The 15,434-nt window shown below is 42.3% G+C and overlaps 1 protein-coding gene across 25 annotated transcripts in view; it reads left to right on the top strand.

The window, feature by feature from the left end:
• The window catches only part of LOC141784311 (receptor-type tyrosine-protein phosphatase delta), a 471,971-nt gene that overhangs the window by 320,983 nt on the left and 135,554 nt on the right, over window positions 1–15,434 (top strand). The window contains exon 1 of one of the 25 annotated variants that reach the window (XM_074662097.1): window positions 11,060–11,557. The exons of the other annotated variants lie outside the window; for them this stretch is intronic. The gene's annotated coding sequence lies outside the window, so the exon portion shown is untranslated. Of the gene's footprint in view, window positions 1–11,059; window positions 11,558–15,434 lie in introns of those variants that run through there. 25 annotated transcript variants of the gene reach the window in all.

Raw genomic sequence — 15,434 nt, 5'->3', positions numbered from 1 at the left:
TTGGGTAGTGGGGGGCCGACTAAATGTGTGAATCCCCGCGGGAGATTTTAGACTGTTTATTATGATAAGCCTGCGTGCGCACACATCCGCCACAAGTGCACACATAACCTTGTGTGCGCACACATGTAAGGAAGGAAATAAAGACAAACAGAGAAAGAAAGAAAGAGACACGATTCACTTCGCACAGTGATAGGCTCGTAGTTCACAACCCATAAAAGCTAATTCCACACTAGCCTATCCATAGCCATCTCATGTGGGAGCTATTCCACCTTTCAAACCCTCCTCTCACTTAAAGCAGGCCCAGATGTAAGTCAAGGGGCTGCTTTGGATTAGCCAGAGAGGAAAACTCATTTCCTTTGCCTTTTTACGAGCATTTAATTTGAAACAATTAAGATATTACGGTGCCGCGGATTCACTACACAGAGTGACAGCTGGGAGCAATCCCATAAACCCCTGAGCCAGTGAATGAGGCACCTTGCTACTCTTTCTCTCCTCCTCCTCCCCCTTCTCCTCCATCTCCTCTCTCTGTGTTTTCATTCAAGCATTCAGCTTTAGGCTCTGCTGAGGTGAGTGTGCTACCTTAGCCTCAGCTGAGTTCTCACCACGATCGACAATTACTTCAGCAGCTCATAAATGCACCAGTTGGCTGATGATGGAATGGCCTAATTTCCCAAGACTAAGAGGGAGGAAGTGGGCGCAGAGAATGTTTACCTTCTGGATGGCTTTTATTGTGTTACTGGATTTACGGCACAAGTTGTGTGACTCATCTTTAGAGATGCAAACTAGGGGGCAGCAAATGGCAAGCTTGGATTGCGAACGCTGTACTCTGTGCATGTTTTCCGTAGAAACTTCAGGGTGCATCTGAACTGGAGCACCAGTGCGACGTCACGCAGGTGTTTATTTGTGGATCACAATGGCTCACGTGTTGGTGACCTGTCTGTCCTTTACTCAAAAAGCTTCTGAATCCAAGCCCGCTTTGTCAGCACCTAACCATCAATTCACAGCCCTCCTCCTCCTCCTCTTCCTACCTTCCACACTGGCATGGGAGGGCATTGGAGGTGTGAAATTGATGAAGGTGCGCTTGTGAAAATGTCAGCGGGACATCACTGGCCAGAGAAAGAGAAAAATACAGAGAGGGGGAGTAGGGGAGAGAGTATATTTTGGGGCGGAGGGGGTGTCAAACGCTGCTTTTCATGAACACTGAACTGTAAAATGGAGGACCTGGCCAAACAATGGCCGTGATCAATCGGCTATGGTGAGAGGCTTCTCGTAAACGCCCGATGCCAGCCTGAAAGAGAGAAAGGGAAAGAAAGAGACAGTAACAGAGAGACATGGGCAGAGATGAGGTGTGTGTCAGTATCAGTTTGGGGAAGGGAAATCAGGGAGGTAGAGAGCAGAAGGGGTAGATGTAGAGACGGAGTGAGACAATGGACAAATAAGAGCCCAAAGTAGGATAAGATGACGGCAGGAGAAGGTAAAAAGGCTTTTAGAGTGGAGGGGGAGGTTTAAATAAATGAAAGGATGATGACAAGAGTGGAGGAAGATAGGGGAGAGATAAACAGAGAGTAAAAGCAGGAGAGCATGGTTTTTGTCTAGATGCACCTTTTTGAAATCAGGTTCCAGCTTTTACAACAATCGGGACTTTGTTTATTTGAAGTGGGAGTGTGACGTATGACCATAAAGTTGACTCAGACCCATGATCTAACTAGAAACACACTCAGAGATGATGATTGTCACGCAACACTTCAGTCCTACTTTAATGTTATACTCCCTTTCAGCAGACTGTCTGCTACAATTTAGTGTTAGTTGCAGGTTTGTCCGATAATTTGTTACCTGACAGTGTTGAAAATTATGATGACCCAGTTCATATTTCATATTCCAGATCTTAGTATTCAGAATATTGCCAAGATCTGGATCATACTTTTACATCCATCAGAAATTATGCTGAACTTGTCTTGTATCGTATGCAAAGCAATCCGACCATTTATTGTGGAGTTATATACACATATGGTGAAAACAGCCCTATCTCACACTAATAATGAATCCTTTAAAAAAATCCTAGATTCAGATGGTGATCCGGATCACCTCCAAAATGTTATCACTTCTTCCTTATCCCATTCTGCATATTTCCTGAAAATTTCATCAAGATCCGTTTGTTACTTTTTGGGTTATGTTGTTCACAGACAAACTCCCAAAAACATAACCTCCTTGGTGAAACTAAATATGTCTTCATTGATTAAGAGCTTTTATAATGTGTTATTGCCCACGTAATTTCAAATGTACCCTTGGTGCCGCACTGGTATGGCTTAGTTGATTAGCAAAGTGTCAGTACGGATTCTACAGTCCCCTCTATAGGAGAGCAGTTAATCTCAAGTTGTTTCAAATGGTTAATTAGCGTTCACCTAAACATTAGCCCGTACATTTTAATTGGTGTTGATTACTTTAATGATCATGAACTAGTCCAGCTATTGAATCAATACAAAAATACATGTGAGCCCATGGTGCTCACGCGTCACATGCTTTGTCTTCCTGAATGTTTTGCATTAGCATGAAAGCAACCTATATTAGAACTCAAAAAGCAGAACAGCTGATGCATCTATTAGTATCCATGGTGATAGATGCCATTACCGTACAGAGGAGAGTGAAGAAGGAGCCTGACAGTTTCTCTGCTCTTATTTACCCTCCATTTTAAACATGCTAGCCCTCTAAAGCCATAATTTCATGCTGATTGAAAATCAAAGAGGTAGTAGGGCTCGGGCCAGTTTTGGGATGGAGGTATTTAGCTCTTGAACTCACCCCGCCTCCAATCCCAGCTTCATGCATGCTCACAGCCTGATGCCCACTCAATGAGTGCTTCCTACAGCGAGCTCACAGTGCACAACTCACACATCCAGGTGCAAATTCACACAGTTTCACAGGACAGATGTCCAGAGCGAGGTTCCACAGAGGGACCCAGTCAGGCAGGAGTTGACTCAATCTGTCTAAACCTGTTTTCCTCTCCTCTGCCTCTCTCTCTTTGTCTCTGAGCGCAGGCTGCTGCGCACCATGGCTGCTCACACCATCCCAGTTGATCTCTTAATGGACCTAATTGCTTTTCAGCTCATTGCACCCCATGCCAACACTAAGCTAAATCAAACCGAGGTCCCGTCCGCAAGCCTCACCGTGAATCTGAATCGGCTTGACATCATAATAAGGTGATATTGACTACTCATGACTCAGCACTTTCAGAAGAGATGAGCAAGCGCGAGCCTCTCGTCAAAGCTCGCCCCCTGACAGGCCGAGCTGCCTGGGTCATGGATGAGTTCAAGTTGCCCTCCTTAGGAGTGCAGCTCGTTGTGTTCATATTGGCAGCATGCTTGTGATGGTGGCCGTGGCAGAACATATATTATGTAATGTTGCACTCTGAGCCAAAGAGCTAATTTCCAAACTTGATAATGTGGGTTTTTGTTGCACTAACCAAGTCAGTATGCCATAGACATCACTGTTTTCCTTGGTCCTTTTGGTTTAGAGTAATGTTTTGATTTTCATAAACATCATCTCTATTTTTTCTTAGTTAACTGTAGAATATTGCAATATATTACAATACTGTGATATTGTGATACATCGTGATATTATTGTATTGTGACCTAAGTATTGTGATACGTATCATATCGAGAGGTTCTTGCCAATACCCATCCCTACTAAATGCCCAACTTAACTCTGTTTCACTTGCTAGGTTAAGAAAAAGTTAGCCAGAGTCAGCTTTTCTAACCACTATTACATTGCTTCTTGCCTTGGAAACCAATGTACAATATATCGCGCTGAGACTACAACCATGTACATACAGTAAATGTGCATCACAGACAAGTTATCAAGCCATGCCATTAAAATGTACTCTTATGTTAGGATTAACAATAAAACAAGCTAGTTTAAAAAATAAAGTTTCTTTGAAAATGTGACAGGTTACTTTGTTACTTGTGTAAATAAAAAACATGATTTGACACAGAAAATGTTATAAAACTTTAATCTTCTTAGACTGCGGCTTGATGGTGATAAGTGTTTTGATTTCTGAGTAGCAGCAGGATGCTGCAGTAGCAGAAAGTACCTCCATTCATCTGCATCCAACCTAATGACAGCCGTGACACGCAATTAGCTATGTAGATATAGTCTCTCTTCCAGATGATAGTCTGGTTTGTTTTTAGGTTATGTAGAGAAACAAGTGTTTAATTGAAGCTGTTTCATAAGCACTTAAGGTCTCTTCTCAGTATGTTTATGCTAAAAACATTTGAATCAGATGTGATTGAACTTCACAAGCATGCCTCTGATGACGCAGATCAGCATCGTGATGATGCGAGTGTAAAGCTTTGAATAGCTAAAGCTGTTTCCCCTCTTTTTTTTCTGACTTTGACTGCTCATTTGGGCATTAACATTTGATGTTACAGCAAATGCAGCGCCAGAACTCTCAGGGTTCATACCTATTTTCATCTCAGTGTGTGCACTAGTCGTCATTACACAACCACGCTGTGTCCAGGTAACTCTCTATGGGGATCATCTGGAAACACAAATAAGGTTAATTTAATAACTTGGCTTGGGGATGTGCTGAGGAGTGTTCTGCCTTTAGGGGGAACATGTCGTACAGCTGTCATTGTTTCCAACTTATGTAGGTCACTGAGTGAATTATAGATGTTATCACTGATTGTGTAAGGGCTCTGCATACAGCTGCCTGGCATCGGACCAATAATCTGAACCACTTCCAGGCTATCATGTTCATAATTATGACAACCATTGCCGGTCTAAGGCTTACAATAACAAAATAATTTCCTATACATCATAAAATCTTGTGTTTACTCTCTGATGAACTTTGCAACTCTTAAATCCTCGGATTACGACTTTAAGTTAATTGCTCGTGAAAGCGTGACGGTGTGCTCAGCCATCCATCATGTGTGACAGAATCTATGGAGTAGAGGTATTAAATGTCTCAGCCAAGGACTACAGTTTGGTGTTGGTTTACATTTTTCCTGCCTTGGAGTTGTGTGTAATATCACCTTGGCATTTGTCACTCTCACCCCCCGCCCACCACCGTTCCTTCCCTCTCTTGACTGCTTGGGCAGCGGCCATAAACAAGTCAATCTCAACACATTGGATTAGATTTATCCGCTTAAGATAGATTGTCATCCCAAGGAGCGCAGGTCTCGCTTGATGGGGAAATTAATTTTACGATGACTGGTTTACTTGATCAGGGTTGCAGGGGGAAGGTGGGGACTGTAAATGTATCAACTCTGGGGCGCGAGAGCAGGAAAACAACAATCCTTGTTTTCCTGATTCAGATAAGTTGTGCCTCCTCTCCGCTGTATTATACACCGTGTTGTCTTTGGGTCGCAGAATCTGGAGTAACGACTCGACTGACAGTCATTTGTAAAGTGATGGCAGCTTGTCAAGGGTGAAAGGGCCCACAGCTGCTGTGACAGGAAGATTGACAGGGAGAGATATTGTGCTTTCACGTCTGTTTGTCTGGCATGAAAATGAGCAATTGACGGTTTTGTATGCAGAAATATAAATAGTCTCTTTGATAAAAAAGTACAGTGCAACAGATCTGGACTTGAAAAGCTCCAAAAGAAGAATCCTTTAAAAAGTTGTCAGACCTCTCAAAACTGAAGTGTTCAACTCACACATGAGTTATGGGATTGAGTTACAATGGAAACTACCTCGGCCTATTGTGCAACAATCGCCAGTCTGAACCTATTCCTTTAAAAATTCTGACAAGCATCACTTTAATGCCTTTTCAAACATACTAAAGGTTTTTCTTTTGCAATTTAAATTGAAGCTTGATTGATTTTCTATCTGGATGTGAACCAGGTGTTTTAAAGATGAAACAAAATAGAGAAGTGCAACTTCAAGACATCTGAGAACAACATTGCAACATGACAATGAAATCTTCCCAGTTTTTGTGAGTGTTTTTATTTACAAAGTAGCATGAATACTTTACAATCAGGCTGTCAAGAACTCAGCATGTGTCTGAGAGCATTTTACAGGAATGCAGAGCTGTAGCAGCAACAAAAACAAAAGTTAGCTGGCTGTTGAATTACATATCTTACATGGTAATACTCGGATCCTTTGATTTTCAATAAGTTGAGGTTTGAAGCACCGTTACCCCAAATATTTTTAACAGTTGAAGTAAATCAAGTAGGTTATGAGAAAATTGAAGTATTCAATGAAAGTTTGACCAAAGGATAGTACAAACAGTGGCTGCTACTGGTCAGTCAAGGAGGGGAAGCTCATTTTTTACATTGCCTACATCATACATTTGTTTATTTATTTATTTAAACGTAAATTCTACCCTCTGTCCCATTTCAGGAAAATGATCTGTGACCCTGTCGTACCAACCAGGTGTTTTTTCCAGGGATGTTGCCAGCGTTCTCTCAATGGCCAGCAGAGCTAGACTGCTTAAATGGCCTTGGCCCATTGTGTTGCGTGCGTAAGACTTCAGCCGCTTTGAACAGGAGTAGCTCCTCTCTGCAGAAGATGCTCCAATGGAGGGTTATACTTCAAGATCGCTGACTGGCTCATTTCACTGTTGATCAAAAAAGGATTCAGCCTCAGACAGATCATCTAATCATGCAGAAGCCCAGCGTCCAGGCCAGCCCACTGTCTCACAGACCCCCAGAGACGCTGAGCGTCCGATGGGCGGGACAAAGCCCAGCGTTTATCCAATGATCGTCCAGTTTCCACAGTGGAACAACCCACTCTATGCTTCCCCACTGAAGTCAGAAGACGCTCAGCGTCCGACTGTGTTAAAGCGCTGAGACGCTGCGGGGATGAATGAAAAGGAGGTCGATACCAGTTACCTGTGATAGGTAGCTGATTCTGAACAAAGATGAAGGAATTCTAGTGCATATTTTGTCAATGAAATGTGCACACAGCAGTACATATCACCACTTTTTTGGGAACATTTTAGGGGTAGCTGAGCTTCCTTTGCAGTCTTAGAGCAATTGCCACTGAGTACAAAATATAGCTTGCTTGTCATCAAACTTTGTTAAATCTCAGCCAAAGATGCGCATAAAGGTCTGGACCATCACTTTTAATACATTTTATTCCAAAACACAAACTAAAACCTCTTTCATTAGTTTGAAGAGTGCAGGGCATCTTGAAACCAGAGGGCTTTATCCTCGGTTGAACATTTTTTTGTGTGATTTTGAAGCTGGAGCGCTGTCTGTGCTAGAGAAGAGGTTCACATAATATCAACATTTATATCCTCTGGGGATCATAAATGCCTGTTAAGTCTCTGTAGCAGTTCATCTGACAGTTGCCAAGACACTTCAAGTTTTAAGTTTCAAGTTTCATCATTCCTTCTAAAACAGACAAATATTTGGACTAGATTTGGTGGCTATTAATCAAGAAGTGTTAAATGAAAGATCTCCAAACATTTCATTGGGAAGAGCAAAAAAAGTAATAAAAAGCTTCATTTAAAAGTTTGGAATGCCGCAGGGGTCTAATCAGAAAATTTTTCCTCTGAAGACCAGTAATATCTGTTCTATCCAAACATCAGATTTATGCGAAGATATTTCCCAGGATAAGTTAAATTTCCACTAGCTTTTGGCACAAATAGAAATATCAAGCAGTAATAATGTGTATGTGCTCATTCTCCACAAACTTTTATTGCATCCATTCTTCAGGTGCAAAGATTTTGATGCTTAACATGACTTCAAAGAACACAAATGTTCATGGTGTAAGAGAAATGTATCCTCTACCGTCATTACTGACATAAAACTCAGTTTGTTATTATAAGGCAAAAAGGTCACACATTGATAAATAAAACAACTGTAAGTGTATGATGTGAACAAATACATTCAGTCCAAAAATATGTCATTATCCGATGTTAATGTCTTTGTAAAGGAAGAATCAACAGGGGTCCCCACAGATTTACTGTGTAGGTAGGTAAACAGAGAAACACATACATCAAAAGACTTGCCTACATTATTCATCCAAAGCAAACACATATAACCTTTAGCATCCTTAGCTCCATTTGCATCGCATTTACATAGTAAATGTCAATCACTGCTCCACTTTGCATGACCCCGCACACGTATGAATGTAAACATACCTGAGGCAATATATCAACTGTTGGATCACATAATGGTAATGTGTTGTCATTGTCCTACAACAGTGAAAACATTTCCAGAGAGGAATAGCTTTCACACTGTCAGGAATAATGATAGAGAAACTGTCTTAGGCTAGCTTCCAGGTTTTCTCCATCTTGGATCCTTCTTATTGAAGGACAGTTGGTTTATGGACTACGGTGTCCTATAAGGCGACAAAGTTCAGTTATGATAGGCCGGCATGGCAAGCTCTTAATAAATCTTAGCTGTTCCTTCATTTATCAACAAGTGCTGCTGTACAACTACTATAGCTGGTGCCAAGAATTTAAAAGCACAAGGTTAGATGCAGAGCAGAATAATAAATCTAACTACTGCCATTCAGTTATGTCTAAAAATCATAAATACTGGTGAGGGATTTGGAAGATATAAGTAGCTCCCTTCACTCTGATTATGTGCTTTTAAAACAGAGAAATGAGGCTAATCAACCAAAATATTCATAGTTTGGATTTTCTGGGGATGGCGTAACTTTTTTCACAAGCATTCCAACCTTCAGCCCGTACTGGTAAACAATAACATCTTCCAAATAATCAGTAACAGTCAGATAATCAGACATCTGTGATTTTCAGTACATTCTGCCGCTAGACACAACCAGCCATAACTCCCACAATGCTCTCTGTTAGCCAGCAGTCAAGGGCAACAGTTCACATAACAGTAATTTCATCAAGTTTCTCTATTGTTCATTGTCATAGACAGAAAAAAAACACTTTCTTTTTGGTTAATAAATCTACATGTGAAGGCTGGATCAGACTGTGTGTTGAGGAAACGGAGCAGGGTGTAATTTGCAGGTATAAATCAGCATCAGCGTTGCTCAATCAGATACACGACATGTCTGAGAGCAGGTAAGAAAACAGATCTGCTGAGTGCGGTAGTCTGTCTCTCTGTCTTCAGATGCGCTATTGTTGGATGCTAGATGTTTGTGACTGCGGGGCAAGGTTGTTCATCAGAAGGAAGGTTTGGGTTGCTGCCACAAAAGCAACTTTTCTCAAAACACAATTGGTCATAGTCATCTGTCTCCGGGGGCCATAGCTGTTATTTTTCTGTAGCTCTACATCAGAAGGCTGTGCACTTGATGGTGTTATCACAAGCAGTATTATCCCTTTAAGCACTGTTTTGCACCCGTACAGTGTCAGACATGACTGTCCTGGAATGATTACTAGATATGTTTGTTCATTACACAAGGTGAAAGAGGTTATTGCTGGACTTGTTGCTCAAACTGGCTGACCTTGAACATAGCAAAGTAAGTAAATTCAGCTCTTTACATGAAAGAAATGCTTTGTTAAATCATCAACAATACAGAGACAATGTGCCTTCAACAAAAGGAAGCCATGTGCTTACATTTAAGAGTCTGACAAAATCAATACAATATACCTACAGAGGCTTTAAGAGTGTTAAGAGCTGTTCATGGTGAGTTTGCAGGGGCTTTATTGAGCATGATGGCAGTTTTTGAGGAATATGGGCTAACACTCACCTTAACATGCAGTTTTATGAACGTCAGGCGCCAGAATCAGGTAACTTTAAATTAAAATAGTGTTTTGAAATATGGTTCACTCGTAACCAGTAGATCCAAAACAGGGTTGGTTGACGGGGGTGGCAGCTTGAGGCACCACCAGCACAGAAAGTTTGATCAGGACTCGGTAATTCATCTACATTGCAACAGGCTTCCAAAGTTTTTTTTTTAAGACACCTTTTGCACTTACTTAAATTGTTAATGCATTTATTACACAACTATTACAGACATGCAAATATTTCAGACAGACAACACAGAGGGGGCATCAGCCTTTCAGAAACAGTGGAATAAAAAAGTTGCAAATGTCATGTTAGTATTTTTTTTTTTTAAAGGAAAAAAAAAGTAAACTTGGTGGGTTGCAGTTTTGACCCAGGAGCTGAGTTGCATGCTCCCATATGGAGAAGCTGTGGTCCTCCAGCAGGTGGCCTGGGTTGCACTTCAACCTGTCCACCCTTTTCCCACATGTCACTCCCTATTTCTTGCTGCTTTCCTGGTCTGAATAAACGCAAAGTCCAGGAAATCCATCAGTCTCTGAAGATGTCTATTTAGAATTATAACTTTATTCTCTTGTTACTTTCAAATAAAATCAGAATTAACAGAAGTAAAAACATAACTTAATGTTCACAAATTTACTGCTTATTATCATAGGAGGAAAAGAGAGGGTCTGAATTAATTATATTTATTTGTTTGTGCTTAAACCTCTGCATGTCAGCACCTCAGCTGCCAGACAAAGAAAGTTCAGATGCCTATGGCACTGTCAGTGTTTAATCAGTATAATGTAATCATGGGTAATTTTTTCTACAATATAATCATCAACTTCATGATGTGTTCAATGACAATGCTTTTTCACACTTTTTATAATTCAAAATAAAAAGTGTGTTTTTCAAAATAAATTTATGATTGATTTATTAAAAATTGCATTCGGCAACTCACTTAATTCCACATTTTGGTTATTCACTTGGCTATCTGCACATTTGTTACACTCATGACAGGGGAAAAGGATGATGGATAATTTGAGTGAAGTTTTCAGTTTTGTATCGCTCCTTACAGTACAGCCCTCTGAAATACCGAGGGTTTGCTATCCCCTGTCATTATGACAAAACTGCAAACTGTGAAATAACCAACAGCTCGGCAACACACATGCACTCATATTCACAGTGCAACTGAAAATAATTACCGAGTCAGACCCAAACACTCACCCACGCACTCACACACACCCACGCCTCTCTTAAACACAAATGTCTCCCTGAAATAGCCGCGTCCAAGTGTACATTCCTGCAGTGGACTTCGGGGGAAAGTTGATCCAGGAGAGTTGGGAAAGTGGGACCTCGTTGAGTGACGTCACCCCTCCTACACACACCTCTCTCTCTCCCTCTCGCTGCCTCTCTTTCAGTCTCCAGTTTTTCACTGCCTGAGGTTTCAGTCCGTGCGCGGGTCTCGGCAAAGAGAGAAACAGACAGACAGACGGACGGACTGACACAGACAGAGAGAAGGAGAGAGAGAAGGAGAGAAGGAGACAGAGTGAGTGAGCGAGGGAGTGAGAGAAGGAGAGGGGCTGTGTGTCCCAGCCACACCGCACTCTTCAAACACAACCACAGTCTCGCCACGTTCAATCCAATGAAGAGCTAACGAGCACAACACAGACTGCCTAAAACCAGTGAATACATCACACGCGCCGCACGTGCGCGTCCATCGCCCGTTATCGCCCCGAAGAACGAGAATGCGTTTGTGACGGACAACTCGAGGGAAGAAGACGAAGGAAGGGGGGACCAACAGAAGAAGAACAACCTGGATTTCTTTCCTCCACGTTATTTCATTCGGACTTGGCTGTCTAAAGTGGATGTAAAAGAGAAACTCTCCCTGACAGAAATAAAGGAGAGACAGAGTTTCAAACTGGCAGCAAAATGGTGATAAGGTAAGGAGAGTGTTTGACGAGCGCGTGAGTTTGGAGGTTGTGACAGTGGGAAGTGAAGTGGCTGCCGCAGTGATTTCAGGTGTGCGTAGAGCCTTGTGAAGTTGGTTCAAACAAACAAGCTGTGGTCGCATGCATCTATTTGGACAGGGTTAATCCTGCATTCTTTCTGCTAACTTGCTTCTTTGTTGAAATAACCGTTTTATTCACGTGTTATGCGCATAGTTTATTATTATGAGCGCGCGCAGCCGTTGACACGGCGGTAACGCTTTTAGAGTCATATCACCATTGTGCCATTAAAATACCCTCCGACCGGTAAAATGTCTGTTTGAATATGAACCTGCGCACAAACTTCATGCTTGAATGTGCAGGTGGAATAGCGTTGCATTTTACAGCAGCATGTGTTGATGTCGAATGAGAAAATTGGTGTTATTTTTGAGCTCTATAGCCACAAAATCGCATTTAATGCGGCGATATTAGTCATGTTTCGTTTGAGGATGCCTCAAAACCTGATCGTTCAAACGTGTTATTTTCAACTCTTTTTAACTCCAGCACTGTCGTGAATACAGTTCACCTGGTTGCCCCTTTATCAGAAAGAGTTGTGGAAGTCTTTTCCAGCACGCAGATTGTGAATAATTTTTCAAAGTGAATTCCTGCAACTCTCCAGAGATCACAGGTCTCGTCTGTCTTATATTATTTTTAGCACGCGTTTTATTTTGAAAGTGCTTTTTAGGGAACTAACTTTTAAAAAGAGGCAAAAATATCAGCGAGGACAGGCAGAGACAGCCAGTCACGCAAGCAGTCTGTCAATCAGGTGAAAGCGAACCTTTATTTCCAGTAGACACACACACCACCTGTGCTCAGTGTGCCAGTTGGGCCACTAGGGGACTCAATCTCTCCAGTCAGTTAGAAGAATGCAGCAGAGGGGGATACAAGTCATGGAGAAGAGATTCCAGGTGCTCCACCTGAGCTTTTATTGACAAAAAAAAAAAAAAAAAAAAAAAAAACTAACTACATGGGGAGGGAAAAAAAATAATTTTTATTTATTTTTTGTTTAAAAAGTTTAAAAAAATGTGAACACAGTGGTTTTGTATGCAGAAAAAAAATAGAAAAAAAATGATCTGGTAGTCACAGACAGTGTTTTTATTTTTGGATATAAAAACCCATTTCTGGCAGAGTCAAATGAAGACCCCTGTTTGAAACCAAAGCAGGCCAGTCAGGTTTTCCAAAGGCCAATATGTGTGTGTGTGTTCAAGCATGCAAATTGGTGTGCATGTGTGTTTGCTCAAGCAATTCCCAGTTTATTGCCAGTAAGCACTCCAAGGAGAGCACACCCCAGCATCTCCACTGTCTTCCATGTTTTACAGTTCCCGGCTCAAACAATTAGCACTCGCCCAATTTTGACACGGCGCAATTAACGCTGTCACCACACGTTCGATTTCCAATTTTGCTGTTGCGACAGCAGCACTCAAAAAGAGGAGACAAAATGGATATGCACTAAAGGTGGTGCTGGCGTAAAGTGCTGCCATCCAAAGTCGCTGAAGGGAGGAAAGTGTCTCGCTCATGGAAAAGCGGCATTGACGCGGCCATTTTCTTTCAAACCCTCATCCTTTACTCTGTGGCTTTTTTTTTCTTTCTTTTTTCTTTAAAGCCTTCAAAAAGATATAAAGCTTTTCGTGATATATCTTGATATAAATTTGGTAAAGGTATTCAGGATAAAGGAAATGAAAAGAGGAGTGAGTCCAGCTTTCCTGTGTCATTCAGCACCAGTGTGTGTGCGTGTGTGTATGTGTGAAGGATACAAACAGTTCATGGCATGCAAGCCATTAAACTGAAAAATGATATAAGCGGTTGGAAAGTGCCTATGAGGGAGTTGGGCCATTTCTGCGTGCCTGCCGATGTACCTTTTTCTCCAGCTTTTTGTGCCCGGAGCCTATTCTGAAATCACATCCCACATTTCTGACAGTGTCTAGGAGGGACAACAGAGTGTTTTTGAGAGTGAATGTTTGAGGAAAGTCGGCAATGTCTTTCAGATGTCCTTTGTGTTTGTTTTATTTCCCCGGTGTACACTGGGAAAGTGTTATAAGTGCTGTGACATATGGGGGTTAAATGCTAAGCTCATATGTGTAAGCTTATTGGCAGGAGTTTATTTAACGAAGGAGTGCTTTTAACGTTTCCATATCCAAGTCCTTCCTCCAGCGCAAACTCAGGCTTTCCTTACAAACAAGTGTGTCTGCACCTCACATTCATTGTTTTAGCACAGCCAGGCAGCTTTAACTCACCGTTTATTTTCAAGAGCAGGCAAAAAAGAGAGGTAGAGAGAAGTTTGCAGTGTGTCTGTGTGTGTGCCTTTGCTTGTGTGTGAGCTCCACTTCAGGAATTCCAAGGCCAGGGCCCCTATTACAAGTGTGGAATGAGAAATCAACACTTACATTACAAAAATGGATACGTAAACATGGAGGCCACAATTATCAGGCGCCGTCGGGTTGGAACTGGAGGAGATGGAGTGCCAATAGGTCTGTTAGCAATCACCCTCCCCCCTCCCCCTTGCTGCCTGCCCTCTGTAATCCAGTGGGTGTACTCCAGCTTATTTGGTGCCAGGAACGGCCCTTTACAACTACTCACCGACTGGCAGGCAGGCCGACTGGTGATGCCGGCAGGGTGGGTGTTTGGTGGAGGTTTGTGTTCTGGAGGTCAAATTGGAGAGGGGAAAAAAAGGTGGTGTGCTGTGTTTGTGTCGCACGTTGATGTATGTACAGTCATGTGTGTTCCTTGCAGTGGAAGTCCCTCAACCGGAGCGTGCGCTTGTGCATCAGGGGCCTCCAGCCGACTACAAACCCTGCTTCATGCGGGCCCGCCTTGATGCATTGTGACAAATGAGAAAGCAGTTTGATTTCGCACAACACTGAGCTGCACTCCAGCATAATGAAGTGATCATGACTTTACCCTTGGTTCACTTTGGCCCCGGTCCCGCTGTGTTTTCCCCCCTCTATTCAATCGCTTCACTCACTTATTTACTTGGCAAGCATTTCCTGCCGTAACCTCTAGTACTGCATAACTAGCGTCAAGGGTGGGTTGCTTGATAAAAACCACCGCTACGGGGCATTGGTTTTACACATAGGGGAACGCAAGCAGTTTTTATTGATATTCAAGTTGCCACTGGGTTGGAATAATAAGGAGCCTATTTTCACGCCCAGGCAAAATCACCTCTACTGTCCATCACCCTGTCAGGGCAGAAAGCTGAGGCATAAATATTATTTGGCAGTGGAGGGAGCTCGGAGCAGGAGCTAAACTTGTTCTTCCCTCATCGCTGTACTTTTCTACTCTTATACTCTGAATCCTCTCTATCTTTTTGTTCTCTCCTCTCTTAAGCCATAAAATCAAACCTAATTTCTACCAGATCCATTTTAATGCCTCATGAAAAACGTGAGAGTATTCCATAACACCAAAAGCAGCGTGTCACTTTCAACATGTTTCATCTAGGCATAGGGTACGACGTGGAACATTTTGCCCTGAGGCTCTGCCTCCAGGCGGTACACAGGGGGCAGTACCGATGTGTCAGAAACACGAAGGTTTTTTTTTTTTTCAGCCGCAGCTGTCCTTTGCTTGCAGATTAGGTTTCAGGAGATATGATGGATGCCAAACGCCTGTAGCCAGTTGTGAAGACGTAGAGAGAGGAGGGCATGTCGGTATGGATTTGGATCGGGGTCAGTGGCACTGGCAGGGGATTGGAATTTTGCCCTTGACCTCCATTTTGGATCATCCCCCATCAAGTAACTAACAGCCTGTCACTTTGAAAGAGTCTGAATATCTCTGCTCCTGCTTGCTGATATTTTTAAGACTTCAATTTGACTTTGTTGCAACTCAAAACATTATTTCT

Source organism: Halichoeres trimaculatus, unplaced genomic scaffold, assembly GCF_033239565.1.
Source record: "Halichoeres trimaculatus isolate MK-OKI-2021-1 unplaced genomic scaffold, fHalTri1.1 fHalTri1_scaffold_22, whole genome shotgun sequence".
Taxonomy (NCBI): Eukaryota; Metazoa; Chordata; class Actinopteri; order Labriformes; family Labridae; genus Halichoeres; species Halichoeres trimaculatus.
This window is presented reverse-complemented; position numbering and strand designations above follow the sequence as displayed.